Below are 14,581 nucleotides of genomic sequence, written 5' to 3'. Positions count from 1 at the left end.
AAAAAAAAGAATATATTACATAAAATATTTGCAAGTAAAAAATGCTAAGTGAAATGAGAAAAAAAGGTAAAAAAAACAAAAATATGCGGACATTTGAGCTGTCACAAAATTCGAATCCGGCAGCTCATATGCAACAATGCAAAAAGCGCAGGTGCAAATTTTTTCAATGGAAACCCTTTAAATTCGGCAAAAGCTGGAAAAAATTTATAAACAGCAAATATTTGGAGAAGGATGGTATGAAAAGCATGGGACAAAATAACAAGAAAAGCACACACATACACAAAAAATATATTAAACCACAAGGACGGCATGTAAGAATTCTGCTTTAACTGATGGAAAATACAAACATATGCACAAATGCATATCTCAAAACGCCGCAAAATAAGAAAATAAAACGCACGAAAAAAAAATAATCAGTTTAAAAAACGTCAGCCAGCAGCCGCATAAATTCGACACTTTAGTGCTTCTTGTGAGCCTGAACAGCAGTGGTGGACATTCTACGTGATGACTTCGGTTCAGTGCCACGCAACAAACTAAACTAAAAGAAAAAAATAATAAAGCAAATGGAAGTGAAACTTTGCAACTTTGTTGCGAACGCAACTGAAAAAGTTTAAGGTTTTGTATTCCTTGTGGCAGCTTCTGTCATTTCCGGTTTAAGCCCTAAACGTTAAGTTAAGGTGAAGAAGCAAAGCCGCTAAATGTTTTTGACGGATGTGTTGCTGGCTGATCCTTAGCCTGTGCGACTGACCTGCGGGCAGGTAGAATTGAAATCTGTCGGTTGTCATTTTGAGTGAATAAATTTTTTTTCTTGCAACTTGGTTGGCAGATCATTAAAATTTTTGGTTCTGGACGTGGAATTGCTGATATTTCTGCTTGTCAAGGTTAAAGGTTTTCGCTGAAGAATGCTGAAGAATCAAAGAAGTAATGATGGCAAAAGGGTTTGAATGACGAATGCGCTAACCGCAAAATTTAGCGAGAAAGGTGCCGTGTTGTGGTGAATGACGTCAAAATTGGAAAGAAGTAAGAATAAATGCGGCGTAAAAAAACGAAAACGCGGCATATAAGTAAATTGAAGAAATATAGGCGGAAAGGTAAAATAAAATAAAAATTACATGAAATTAAAGTAAAGTAAAAAATAAAAGTAATTTAAAATAATAAAGAAAACCAAAAAGTAATGGATGGTGGCGCACTAAGTCCTACAGGGTAGATGAAGATCTGTCTCTTCCTCTTCATAGATTTTTCAGCTTCTGCAGCTGGAAATGGTAATACTAGCCGTTCTGCATGTTTATTATAAGGCAATTACCAGTTAGAACAACAATGGTATTAGCTAAATCCTGCCTTTTTAGAGAACATAAGCTTCGAGACCTTTTTCGATCCCACCTAGGCCAAGGGCGCTTAGAGATCGGACAGGTAAAAGGCATACAAGTACTATTATTTCCAGGAGAATCCCGTGCCTCTTGCAGGTTCGTTCGCTATACATATTCCCGCAACCGCCAAGTAAAGTTGGTTTGTTAAAGCACCGACTGAAGCCAACGTTGATTCGGATTAACAACGCAATTGATCTGATCAAAATTGTGCCTTGATAGACGGCATTAATGAGGATTTACGAGCCGCGAGGTCGTAGGTTCGGGTCCCACGGCCAGTAGAATATTTATTTTTTTTTTTTATTCATTCAATAATAACTTCTATATTTTGTTTTAAAGTTGCTTTTTAATTTTTAATTTTTTTTGTCTGTTTTAGTAAAGTTAAACTGTAAAAATTTAAATTAACTAATAATAAAATTAAAAATGTGAATTAAAATAAAACAAACGAAAATAAAATAAAGTTAAATTAAATGTATACATCAAATAATAAAAAAAAAAACAATTAAAGAAATAATAAAAACAAAATTTTTTTGACAATCGCTCGAACCGAGGATCGAACCTGGGACCTGCAGACTTGTAGTACGCAGCCCTCACCACTCGGCTACCGCGGATTAAGTAGCCGGGTACTTTGTTTGCCTATTTGTTTGCTCAGGGAGCGTAGAACATAAAGAAAATGCAAAACTATCATGTCATCGGTAATGCAGTCACCGTATTAGTTAATTCAAATAACTTCTTAAGTTATATGTCCAACCTAGTTTTGCATATTCTCTGTATTCTACGCTCTCTGGGTTTTGGTCTGAGTTAAGTATGGGAATCATCTCTAGGACTTAATCTGGATCAACTGCAGTTAATTTCCGAGACAATTCCGAATTAACGAATTGATCCGGATCAACGCTGCCGTCTGTCTACTATGCTTTTAGTTGTACGGGTATAATCATATCAAACCTTTGTAGGGACTAAAGCTTTGCATCGTCCAAAAAAGTTTTTTTTTTGTAACAGGTATATTTGCCCCTCCGTTCGATGGGAGGATAGACTTTCTGGTCTGTGTGTATCTATAAGTAGCCCAACATTATTTTTATGAATCTGGCTATTTCGGAAATACCTTTCGTACAAATCATAGAAGCGAAAGACGTTCGTGTTCTGAGGTAATATTGAAGGGAGTAGTGTCTTGTGTGTTTTTTGAGTCTTCTGGAACCTGGAATACTGTCGTATCGGTTCATTTTCTTTCATTGTATTCCAGACCAACATTCAAAAACAGTATGGCGCAGAAAGAGTTAAATGTACAAAGCAAATGAAATTCACCGCAAAATGTCTTCAAGCAACTGAAGCATTCGCCGGCAGCAAAAAGCGCCGAAAGCTGGAATTAAAAAAAAAAATATCTCTAAGAAAATTAAATTCAAGAAAAAATTCAAAATATCGTTGATTGAAGGGCTTAAAGTGCGACAGAATTGGGTTAAGTAGCCGCGACTCAGTGGAAGAGCAGTCGAAGTTAAATAGTTAAGCGCTAAAGGAGGTTGGATGAGATCAAGCGGTATTGTTTGACCTATAATGCCAAATGCAATACTATTTCCAAAAGTCACTGCAACGCAAGTTTCTTCTTTTTTATCCATGGATTATTTAGCTATTTTGAATTTTTGAATTTTTTTGCTTTCATTTATTTTTGCTTTTCTTTTGTGGTTTCGAACAACACAAAACCGCCAACGCGCGCTCTGAAAATATAGCTAAGCATATGCTTATGCGCTTATGCATATCACTTAAGTATCTATGCGACTGTTAAGTATGCGCGCAAGCGTTGCTTGAAGCTGCGAAGCATAGCAATCATTGGCAGCGAACTGCATCTCCAGCTGCTCTAATGTTGTGTACAAAGCTTTCTACGCTGATTTTTTCTTTTTTTTTTGTAAATGTATTTTTTTTTTAAATATTTTTTTCAGTTACTCAGCGTTGCTTCTTATAGTTGCTGTTGTTGTTGTTGTTGCCGCCTCCGTTAAAGTTCAGTGTAAACGCGCAAGTGCAGTTTAATAATGCAGCTGCTTAAGCGTATCTTCTGAGCGCATCCGCCACACTTTCGAGCAGATTGTACGAGTTTGTCAAAAAAAAAATGTAGTGGTACGCAAACGAGCAAAAAAGGAGTGGAGTAAAAAAAAAATTTAAAGAAGCTCAAAAAATACCAAAAAAGCCAAGCGCAGCGATATGTGTTTTTTTGTTTTTTACCTTTTAAGTTTTTTTTTTATTTTGGTAAAATAACCGCTTACCATTTCTCCATTTGTCTTCATTGCCGCCTACTGCCTTGTTGATGCTGATTTAAATTTACATTTTTAATTTCGTTAATTTTTTTCCGCTTGGTAGCCGCGACTGGAACGCTTTCTTGTTGCAGTCGCCACCAATTGGAGTGCATATTTTTAAAAAGTCATGTTAATAGTTAATATATATTCTTGTACCAAAGCACACACACACGGAAACAGATATGGACATTAAGGTGCCTCTCCAAAAAAAAATTGCGGTCTCTCCACCGAAATAATAAAATTTATTATATTTTAGGACTCTCGCCAAAATATTTTGGAAAATATAAGTTTTATGTGAACTAGACCGATTTTAAAATACAACAAAATTTTATTTTTTTTTTTTAACAAAACAATGCAGACCTTGAGAGCTTAAATTCTTCTATCATCTGAAGTATTTTTTTGCACAAAAAGTTTGTTTTAAACTAATTTTATTTATAAAAAACACGATTTTTGTAGTTATTTTCAAACTGCTCGAGCTTATGTAAATCTGAATATTTTTTAAAATATTTTGGCGAAAGTTTCAAATTATAAGAGGTTTTATAATTCCGATGGAAAAAAACGGTACCGTTTTTTTTCTTTTCTTTTTGATGTAGAGTGATGCACCCTAATATAAATGTGAATGTTGGTTTATCTTTGCGCTTTTCTTGATGTCAATTAATTAACTTGACAGCATGTTTTTGCCGCAGCTAACTATGTATGTACATATGTACGTACATTTGTAGTTTGTATGCCGCGGCACACTTACCTTTGGTATCAACTAGCTGACAACACAGCTAGTGGCATAAACACACTCGTACATACATACAACTGTAGCATCGTCGCTTAAACAAAAAAAAAAAAGTACTCCTCCATCAGCTGCACTTTCAACGCTTTTTCGAAAGAGTTGTTGTCGTATTTTATGTTTTTGCTGCCGTTGCTATGACTTTTTCTGCTTTGTTTTTGTTTTTTAATAGTGCATTTTTTCATGCCAACGAAAAAGAAATTTGATGCTCCGCGCGCGACTTATAGTACTTATATTTTTTCACTATACAAGCAGCCTTTATTTGCTGCCCCCCAAAAATGCCCCTCTAGTGGCCTCGAACTTTTCTCCAATACTAAGTTGTTTTTGTTTTTGCTGCTTCACCTTCGCCTTCAACCACCACCGATGAGGTTCAATAAAATTAAATAGCAGATAATGAAGCGAGCGCGATCTGTTGCGGGGGGCAATCTGCCGAAACAAAAAAAAAAAAAAGACGAATAGGTGAAATCCAGCGGACTGCAGTAGACTTGCTCATTTACATGCATACAAATGTACGTATATATTTATCTACGTACATACATATCTACATACATACATTCATAATGGCTTAAAGTTGCGCTCTGTTATGGCCGCCTGCTTGGCTGCTAGTGTCTATGCTCCGAAAAAAGCTTGTGGATCTTCTCCGCCTTCACAGCTACAATTTGATATTAATTTAATGTGGCATTGTTTAGCTGCTGCTATTGTTGTTGTTGTTGTTGTTGTTGTTTTTTATACATGGGTCCATGTAATTTGACCACAAATTAATGCATTGTTTTGTTGTTTTTGTTGCTGTGGCATACATACATAGGTGAAATTTATTTGAAAAATGTGCACTAATATATTCGTTGTTGTAGTGTGTGATATGTTACAGTAACCTTTGATTTCTTTGCTCAAAAAATATCCGTAAATTAAAAGAAAATTCAGACAGAAATTTAATACAAATTTACTATCGGTTCGATGCTAAAATTGCACTTCTGCATTTTTTTCAAGACAAAATACCACGAACTGCAAATACGTACCTACTTATGTACATACATACATTCATACACTCCCAATCATTTTAATAGCACACCCTTTTTCATAGTTTTCCTTTTCTTTTTTTAATATTCACTAATTTTTCATAGGACTGCGCGATTAATTGATTACTAAAAATTTTAATTAATCATAAAGTAAAAAACTCAATTATTCGATTATTTGGTAATTATGATTACTCAAAAGTTCAGTTACTGGAGTAATCAATATTTTGATTAGCCAAAAACAAAAATATTTGAAGCAAAAAAGAAAAACCGACTTCAATTCTCATATACAAATTTAAGATTATCGTTAATTTCTTCATGATCCAATAATAACCTGTGAGGTAACACCTTTCCTTTAAAAAAAGAATTATAGAAATCGGCTAACGTTGTCCAAAGCTATGCGGTAATATACATACAAAAATTATATACCGACGAATTGATAACTTTTATCCTTTTTGCGAAGTCGATTAATGAGTAATCAACATTTCAAAGTACTCTTTACATATAAAGTAGTTGAAGTTCCTTGATACTTTGAAAAAAACTTTTCTGTTTTCCAAAAATTAAAATGAAAATTTGTTTCATATATGTACGTATTGTATGTAAAAAAATAAGCATTTTCCAAAGAAAACTCTTTTATAGGCGGCATACACGGTGCGTCTGACTCGCGAGTCATTTGTGTACGTGTAGACTCGCCTTCGACTACACACAGTTGAATCATTCAGAGTCATGCCGGTAGTCAGGTGGATGTAACTAACACATATTTATTTTCACAAACACATCCAAAACGACTCACGAGTCAGACGCACGGTGTATGCCGCCAAATAACGAGCGAAATTCATTTTTTGCGTAATCATATTTTAAGTAACTGGATTAGTCATCGTTTTGAGAAATAAAAATCTTGATAACACGAGTAATTGATTAACCGAATAATTGATTAACCAACTTGCTCAAGTAATCGAATAATCGTACAGCCTAATTTTTTGTAAAAATGTAGCATATTCTACGTGTAAATCCGAATTTAAAATTTCATATCAATTAAAAGAAAAAAACATACCTACAAAGGGGTGTGCTATCCTAATGACCTGCGGTGCATAAGTTAATAATACTTTTAGAACATTGTCGGGAATACAGCTTTGTAGCCCATCTAATTTTTTTTACATTTTATTTTTTTTGACAACATCATGCATTTTCTTCCATACAAAGTATGCTGGACAAAATTTTTATGTCGTGTATGACTTGAGTGCCTTCGATTTTATAACAGAAAATATCGAAGAGGGCTAGCTAATTAAATCACTAAGGGGAAATCTACAGATTTGTAAAAGCAGTACTCTCCAAAAACTCGCATTGGCGATTACTAAACACTACACAAAGTATGGCCGAGTACTCTGTCTTCCATCCACAGCTCATACACTTTTCTTAACACTGTCATTGGCAGGGAGTACTCGGAGTTTCGCATATAAAGTTTCCTTAAAAAGTGTATGCAAAAGAAAGGATTTCTATAGTATCCTTAACGAGCTTTGAATTTAGGGACAACGAAATAGGGATGGTTCGGCAAAACACGGAAATCCACAGTATACGCATTGGTCGAAAGGAGACACCGGTGAACTTTTTTACGGCAGATGTCGTTTCCAGGGAGCTCTTCATCAAAATTAAATTTAGGATTTCAGATCGCTAAAGTGTATTACACGTGGCGATTGGTGCTATTAAGGAAGCATTCGATTGGCTGCTGTTGTGCGGTAAGGTATCGTCTATTGCCAGGCGGATATAAGAACACTGATATCACTTACGGCATGCTCGAAGCTTGTAGGGGAATGCCTTAATATTAACTTGTCAGACTTTTAATGGGTGCCAGGTCAGTGATAACCTAACTGATTTGCTTATCAAATAACACATTAAAAAATCAAAAATTTTATTGAGTTTAATTGAACGAATAAGAACGACGGCGGTGTTTAGTAGTTGGATGAAGAAACCCCAAAACATTTTTTCTAGAAACGTGCTGCCCCCACTAGGCGCAGATTAGGTCGCGCAGATACCTTGACACTTTATTCTTAAAAATATGGAAAAAATTCCCCGTGGCGCTATACTGAAGGCCTTCATATACTGGATGAAGTATCTAGCATAATGTATAAAATCCGAGGGCACAGTGCATTATTATGCCATAAGTATAAATCAAAAGAAATTTTTACAGATCGTAGAGTCTAGCCATTTTAGAAGGAAGCTTACAAGTGTACGCTTAATCCAGTTTTATGTGCAGATATACATAATCTACCCAAAGTTTCGTAGAGGAATATCTCTTGAAACCATCGGAAAACCCCTGCCTGAGAACTGTTTCGTTTAAACCGAACTGAAACTAGCTTGCATCCAAACCAAACTGGACAAGAGATGACACAACTTCGTTCCAAAATACAAAACACTCCTACCTTGCAATCAAACAAAAAGACATCTAATCGCGCCTTTTTTGTTTTAAATCCGGCTCAAGTTGTAAGTAGTGATAGAGAATATTTTTATTCGAAGAAATTTCACGAACAACAGCAAGGTTGCAAAAAGCGAAACTACCAATTATCCAATTTTCCTACTTGCTCTTTCTAATTCCGCCCTCTGAACCAGAAAATCAGTGAACTAGTAAAAAAAATTCTAGAAGACTTTTACAACTCAACACTAGATACTCTGAAAATGGACGCATGATCTCATGCGAGTACACTTAGCCATTTCGTTTCTAATTCTTTTCGTTCTACAGGCAATCAATATCTTTGCTGATTTTCACTTGACATTTAATTGCGATCATTAAATGTTTTAATAGGAAATTTCCAAATACCAACAACAGTCAATTTTAATTGCCAGTAAAACTGGAACTGTGTAGATATAAATAGAAAAAAAAACACACACACTCTCACACACTTATAAGAATATAAAAATTGTGCTAACACGTACAGACAACCGTAAAAGCAAAAATGAAATTTGCGTAGCGCGAAAGTTGAACTATTAAAGTTTGCGGAAAAGCAAGAAAAAAAGAGCGCAAAGTAGAGAAGCGAAAAAAAAAAATTGAAATGGAAAATGAAAAGAAGAATAGAAGACGTAAATTTGAAAATATAGACAACCGGCAGAGAAGTATGCGCTTGCGCAAAAGTGAAAAGCCAAAAATTGCTTTCGAAATTAGCTTATAAATGCCAGGCCACAATGAGCGCTTACTTATTTACATACATACATACATACTTACATATACTGTTAGCAAGTTTCGTATATATTTGCATGCAACACAACACAGCAGTTTATGCCACAAAATGTGGCAAGTGAGTGGCGGTGAATGGCAAGGTCATCCATTTAAATGAAATTCAGAGTGGCATTGCGGCCGGGTGCTGTTGTTGTGACAGCCATCCAGATTAGCGCTCATGTCAAGTAAAGTAGCAAATGAAGCCGCAGCGACATCATCCTTTTCAACTTTTTCTTTTTCAACTTTTATTCTGCCGGCGCGGCGCGCCACACAGACGACGCTACGCGCTTTTGTGCTGCGCGTCTACAAGTTCCGACTGCGCTGCCACGCGGCTTCTGTAAACATAATTATTTCGCTGAAATGGACAAGACGCAGCTGGACAATTAATTTCGCGGTCGATTTGTTTGCGAAAAATTTTGCGTTTTTTTTTTCTTTTCAATGAACAAACTTTGTTAAGTGTGGAGCGGGTGCGCGCCGGCCATAAAAAGACCAGCGCGCAGCAGTTGTACGCCCTGAGGCGCGCGGCGTAGAACAAACAAAATCGCACAAGTACGGAGAAAAGAAGAATGAGCCAAGTAAAACAATGAACACAAAAATCTTACAACAACAATAACAATCATCGCTTTCATGCATGTTAGCGCTTTCGCGGCACAACTTCAAAGGAATAGCTACTTGGCCGCGTTCAAGTGAAGTCAGCGCGTTGGCATTGCTATACATTTTTCACCAGCCAGCAGCGATTGGGCAAGAAGACAACAGTAGCAGCCGAGCATTAAAATCAATTAACAGCAAAGTTGGCCTAAACTTTAGCAGAGCCTAAAGGCAAAGAGAGCGCACTGCAAACCGCAAACGCGTTCTAGGCAGTTTTCTTTTGTGCGCATTGCGCGCGTTGTTTTGTTGCGCTGCCGCATGTCGCCTCAGTCAATCAAGTCGCACAACAATCAAATACTAAGACAACCAACGATTGTTAGGCGCGCTATTCGTAGTCGCTTCTCTAGCATGGAATGCGAACTGCTTTTATTAATTACGCTTCGACGATTGTGAGAAACGGGTTCTTAACTCAGCGGCGCGGCGCGGCGCGGCGCGGTAATGATGCGCGTTGGCTTACCGCAGACTACAGCTGCACTTTTTCTTTTGTTGCGCAGGCGCGCGTGCTCTCACTAACTTCTGCGCTCTATGCGCCACTCTTGAACCGCAAGTACTTGTGTGCGCTTGCGCGTATGTTTGTATGCGCGCACATTGGAATGTTGCAGTTGTAGCATACATGCTGCTCGTTTTGTTTTTTAATTTTATAGCATTTGCTTTTATTACTCGTGGTGGTTGTCAGTGGCGCATGGAATGTAGTGAATATGCTGGCCACCACAAACCTCAATGCGGCAGTAGGCATGAAGAAATTGGAGCAAAAAAAAAGTTGGAAAATACATTCATGACCGAAGTGTGCGTAAGAGTACGCGCAGCGGTAAACTGCAATGCGGAGGAACGCCAGCCAAGCGCTCGCAGTGAGACGCTTACAGCAGCATGTTTTGCACTCGCAACAAATGAGGTCTAGTACGCTAGCTACCGCGTGCATGCGTTCGCCATCTCGAATGAAGTTGGCAGATGCAATGCGGTAGCTTAGAATGCGCGCGCCCTTCGACCTCGTCAGGTTTTGCGTAGAAGAGATTGAACGAGAGAGCGCGCGCGCGCACGCCCTTCTTAGCTGCACGCCTGGCTGTTTGACGTATTTCTCCACTTCTACGCCAGCTATTTCCGAACGTTCGCTGCAATGCTTTTAATTGCGCTGATTACGCTTTTTTACTTGCCACGCAACACTAGCCAGAAATAACTCTGCCACTTGTTTGCCATACTGATGCAAGTTAAATAGTTCTTTTTCATACCTAGCGGGCAAAATTATGCGCAGCTTAGCATGCAAGTGAATGAAAAGACAAATACCAGGAAACATTTTTCTTTTCTTTCCATGCAACTAAATACAATTTCAACTATTGCACTGCAACTACTTTATACTACTTCCAGTGAAATGATTATGTTACTGCTATGCGCTGTTCTTTGTGTTGCCTACGTTTGCGGCATGCATTTTTACCCATGCAATCTATTGCGGAAGTGAAGCATAAAACTTGAGAATATTTGTAAGAATTTGTGCTGGCATCTGCTCACGCGCGGTTCCTTAAGAAAGCTGCGCAAGTTCGTTCCCGTAACATTTTGCTTTCAGAACCACTTTCTAATGATACTTAATTGATTTGCTATGGAATGTGCAACAGACATAAAAAATTTGTGGTATGCCACTAAATACTTTGATAAATAGCGAAAAATATGAAAAAAGTGGGTAATTATTAAAGGCTTTTCAGCGTATGGCGTACGAACTCTCAACAATGGGCGGTCCAAAATAAACCTTTCAATGCCTAATTATTTATATCAGCAGAGAAACTAAGCTATTTTTAAGCGTGTTATTATAAAGCTTTTAAAGTTCATTATTCCAACTTCTGGAATCTTACTCCGATTCCGAACAGATGTTGGATATTATGAGAAGTTGATTCATGGCGAGGAGCGACCGCTAATAGAAAAAAGCTTGCTTGTATGTTGCTCGGACCAGGGGTTCACCTTGGTCCTACCGAGTCGCAGTGCGCACCTCTAAACACTCGACATCATTTTGGTCTTGAACAGTGCGGAGAGGTCTTTTCCCAATGTTGACAGAGTTGCGGGTTGAGCTCAATGTCACTGCCATATAGGCTTACTGGGATTTCACATTCAGACATGGCGCCTTGCAGGTAGCTCCTTTTCGTGCTGAAATGAGCAGTGGACGATAAGGTGGCTAGGATTGTCATGGGATGACGATAATTTCTTCCAATACACATTTTCGAGCTGCACTACAGCCTGTCAGCCGTTCGCAGTTACGACTTTTCAACATTCCTTTCTTTTACTTCAAAAGTCTGCATGATACTATTGAACTATTTTTTTAAGATATGTTAAAACTTGATAAAATGTGGTGCGGCGATAATTTGTTCGACCACTGTATGTACATAAATATGTATATAGAAATAAAAATGCAACAAGTTGGAAGAAAAGCTTGGGTAAACACCTAAATAGAAAAATGTTGAGAGAAAAATGAAAAATTGTTCTTACTAATTATTATTTTTTAGTTAACCTTGAATATTTTTTATTTGGTAATTTCGGACTAAAGAACTACCAAAGGCTATATTAAAGTTAATCCCTTTAAAAAATTTTCTGAGTGCTCAGAATTTATGAGTCTAAAATTAGTCTTTCTTTCGTCATAAATATGATGCTGAGACCAGTCAACCAGACTGACTCATTTCGGACTCTTTTGGTGTCATAAATTCAGAGTTGAACAAAAGTTCACGTAGAGGTAAAACTTTATTAATAATCAGAATTAAAAAAACAATTTGTTTTTAAGAGTTCGAAAGCGTCATTTTTACACTCTAATATGACTCCTAACTTGGGCTCATATTGGCGTGCCTTTCTAAGTAGGGAAATATGCTCTTTTCTGCCTCTTCTTTTGCGCTCATAATGAGGGTTACACCTCAGAATTCTAAGACTTCTCTGACTCTAAAATGAGTCCGAATGTTTATACATAGGGATTTATAAAAATTACAAAATTATTTTAAATGAAACTTGACTCCATTTATTATTAAGAAATGATTAACTACTTTATTTGATTAAATTAATGTTGAACGTCAAGTTGTCAATCAATTTATGTTTGTTTTTTTTTAGAAAATTCAAAATGATGCTTGTGCGCTGTGCACGTGTGTATGCTCAAGTGTGTAATTCTACATATATCTTCATATGTATTTCTAAGAAACCACGCGTTCATATTTGCGATTACATTTGCATAATTTGGCACTTTTCAAAAAAATAAAAATAAAAAAATTGAGTAGCTATTGCTTAGGTTAGTTGCTTTTATGTACACATTGACATATGTACTTATAGTAAGCTAATCAATCATTTGGTGCCTTCATTTTACAATAAAATAGCCAATAAATCCATACAATACAAAACAATCTTCTGCCACTTGTGTGAATTTCAATGTGAATGAACGCTTATTCTGAAATGCCAAACAAAAAAAAAATGTAAGAGCAGGTCATTTTTATTGAATTGATGAACTCAGTCCAAATGTACAGCCCACACATTGTCCGTCCGTCCGGCCGGCCGGCCTGCGATTCACCCACACTTGCAAATTTCACACGAGAACGATAAATTAAAAATTCAAATAAAGAATTTGACAGCAAGAATTAGTTAGCGGTCAGTTTTTTGACTCTATACGTTTGAAATTGCTATGTATGTATATTTGTTTATTTACTTGTATCGACTCAATTTCATTTATTGCTATATCGAGCAAGTGGCGATAAAGTAAACGAAAGCACAGGCTTACTCATGCAGGTACCTATAGTTAGATACTTCCCTGCAGGAAATATTCGAAGTAGTGCGATAAACCTGCTACATAGTAGAATTGATGCTACACATATCTGAAAAGTGTTTCTAATTCGGCATACAATGTAACCGTGTCTTTCACCTGTACTATACAATGTAGATGGTTTTATGTGTAAGCATTTGCATTATATCGCTCATTCTCTAAAAAAAAACTGCCACAAGACTGTCGCATGCATATTTGCTCATTTAATTCTTGCTAATCTCTTCTTCGATATCTAAAGCTTGTAGGCGATTTTTTTATTTTGTTTTATTATTATTCACACAGTTGTTGTGCTTTTAGCTTTGATGATGATTCAGTTGTACTGCAGTTGTCGCTTGCCTCATTTTGCATACCGGGCGTATGAGTCAGCTTAGAGCAAGCACTCGCATCAGTGCAGCAACTGCTGAATGTGTAGGTACATTGAGTTCTGATGCTATTTTGTTTGCATTATATGTAGATGGCTAGGTGGTGGCTTAATGGTCGTGCAATAGAATTTTAATATTTTCCAAATTCATTTTGTGCTTTACATTTATTACATAACATCTCTTTGTATATATGCATAAGGAAATTGACATCTCAATATATGTATGTATATGTACCACGGATGTTGCGAATATTTGCATTCGCAGTCGTTATGCGAATGATTCGCATCATTTCACACATCATCTGATACGAATGTTTTGCGAATGCGAATGCATACATGGGCAGAGAGTCCACTCTAATATTGTTAAAATGGCTCTAAGTATATCTAACCAGGGTGCGGACAATAACCGGCTTTTAGCTTCAGGCGCTAAACGGTTAAGTAGTACATCAAGCAAATTGATGGGCCTTCAACAAGTACTGCTAAATGTCTTATAAGCAACCCAGACATAATTTTAGATTCCTCCAGCGAAAGCAAAGGCTCGGATGTAGAATCTGGAGAATGTGAAATTTAAGTTCAATTGAAGGCCTATCTTAAAGAAAAACGAGCTGATCTCGGTGAAAATCCTCTCGATTTGTGGAAACCTGAACTAAATTACGAAAAATTTACAGATCTGGCCCGCAAATATTTGAGCGCTCCACCCGGCAGCGTTCCAAGTGAGCAATTGCTCAGTGCCGGCTTTATATACGAGCGTCTAAGAAATCGCCTCATGGGAGAAAAGGCAGCAAAATTACATTTGTTTTAAATAAAATATGCCCCTTTTAAACTTTGACTACTAGATTAATGGCGATTTCGTTTCTACAAAAAATGTTGCCTTCTAATCGCCCTCTTCTTAGTGTTTGTGCGTAGAGGGCAAAGGTTGAAATTTTCGGTAGAAACGAAATCGGCATAAAACACCCATAGGTTAAACACTCGTCCATTGTTCTAATAAATTAAAAAAATTTTAAATAATAAAAACCATGACTTCAGTTGCTTATACTTATTTTAATGTTATTCCTAACATTCGCATTCGCATTCCGAAATATCGCATTCGTATTCGCATTCGCGAATGTGAAAAATGTGACATTCGAAACATCTCTAATATGTACC

The 14,581-nt window shown here is 36.9% G+C and overlaps 1 protein-coding gene across 1 annotated transcript in view; it reads left to right on the top strand.

The window, feature by feature from the left end:
- LOC118743918 (protein Shroom) overlaps positions 1-14,581 on the top strand; it is a 268,049-nt gene that overhangs the window by 5,851 nt on the left and 247,617 nt on the right.

This window comes from Rhagoletis pomonella, unplaced genomic scaffold (genome assembly GCF_013731165.1).
Source record: "Rhagoletis pomonella isolate Grant_MI unplaced genomic scaffold, Rhpom_1.0 Rhpom_scaffold_00007, whole genome shotgun sequence".
Taxonomy (NCBI): Eukaryota; Metazoa; Arthropoda; class Insecta; order Diptera; family Tephritidae; genus Rhagoletis; species Rhagoletis pomonella.
This window is presented reverse-complemented; position numbering and strand designations above follow the sequence as displayed.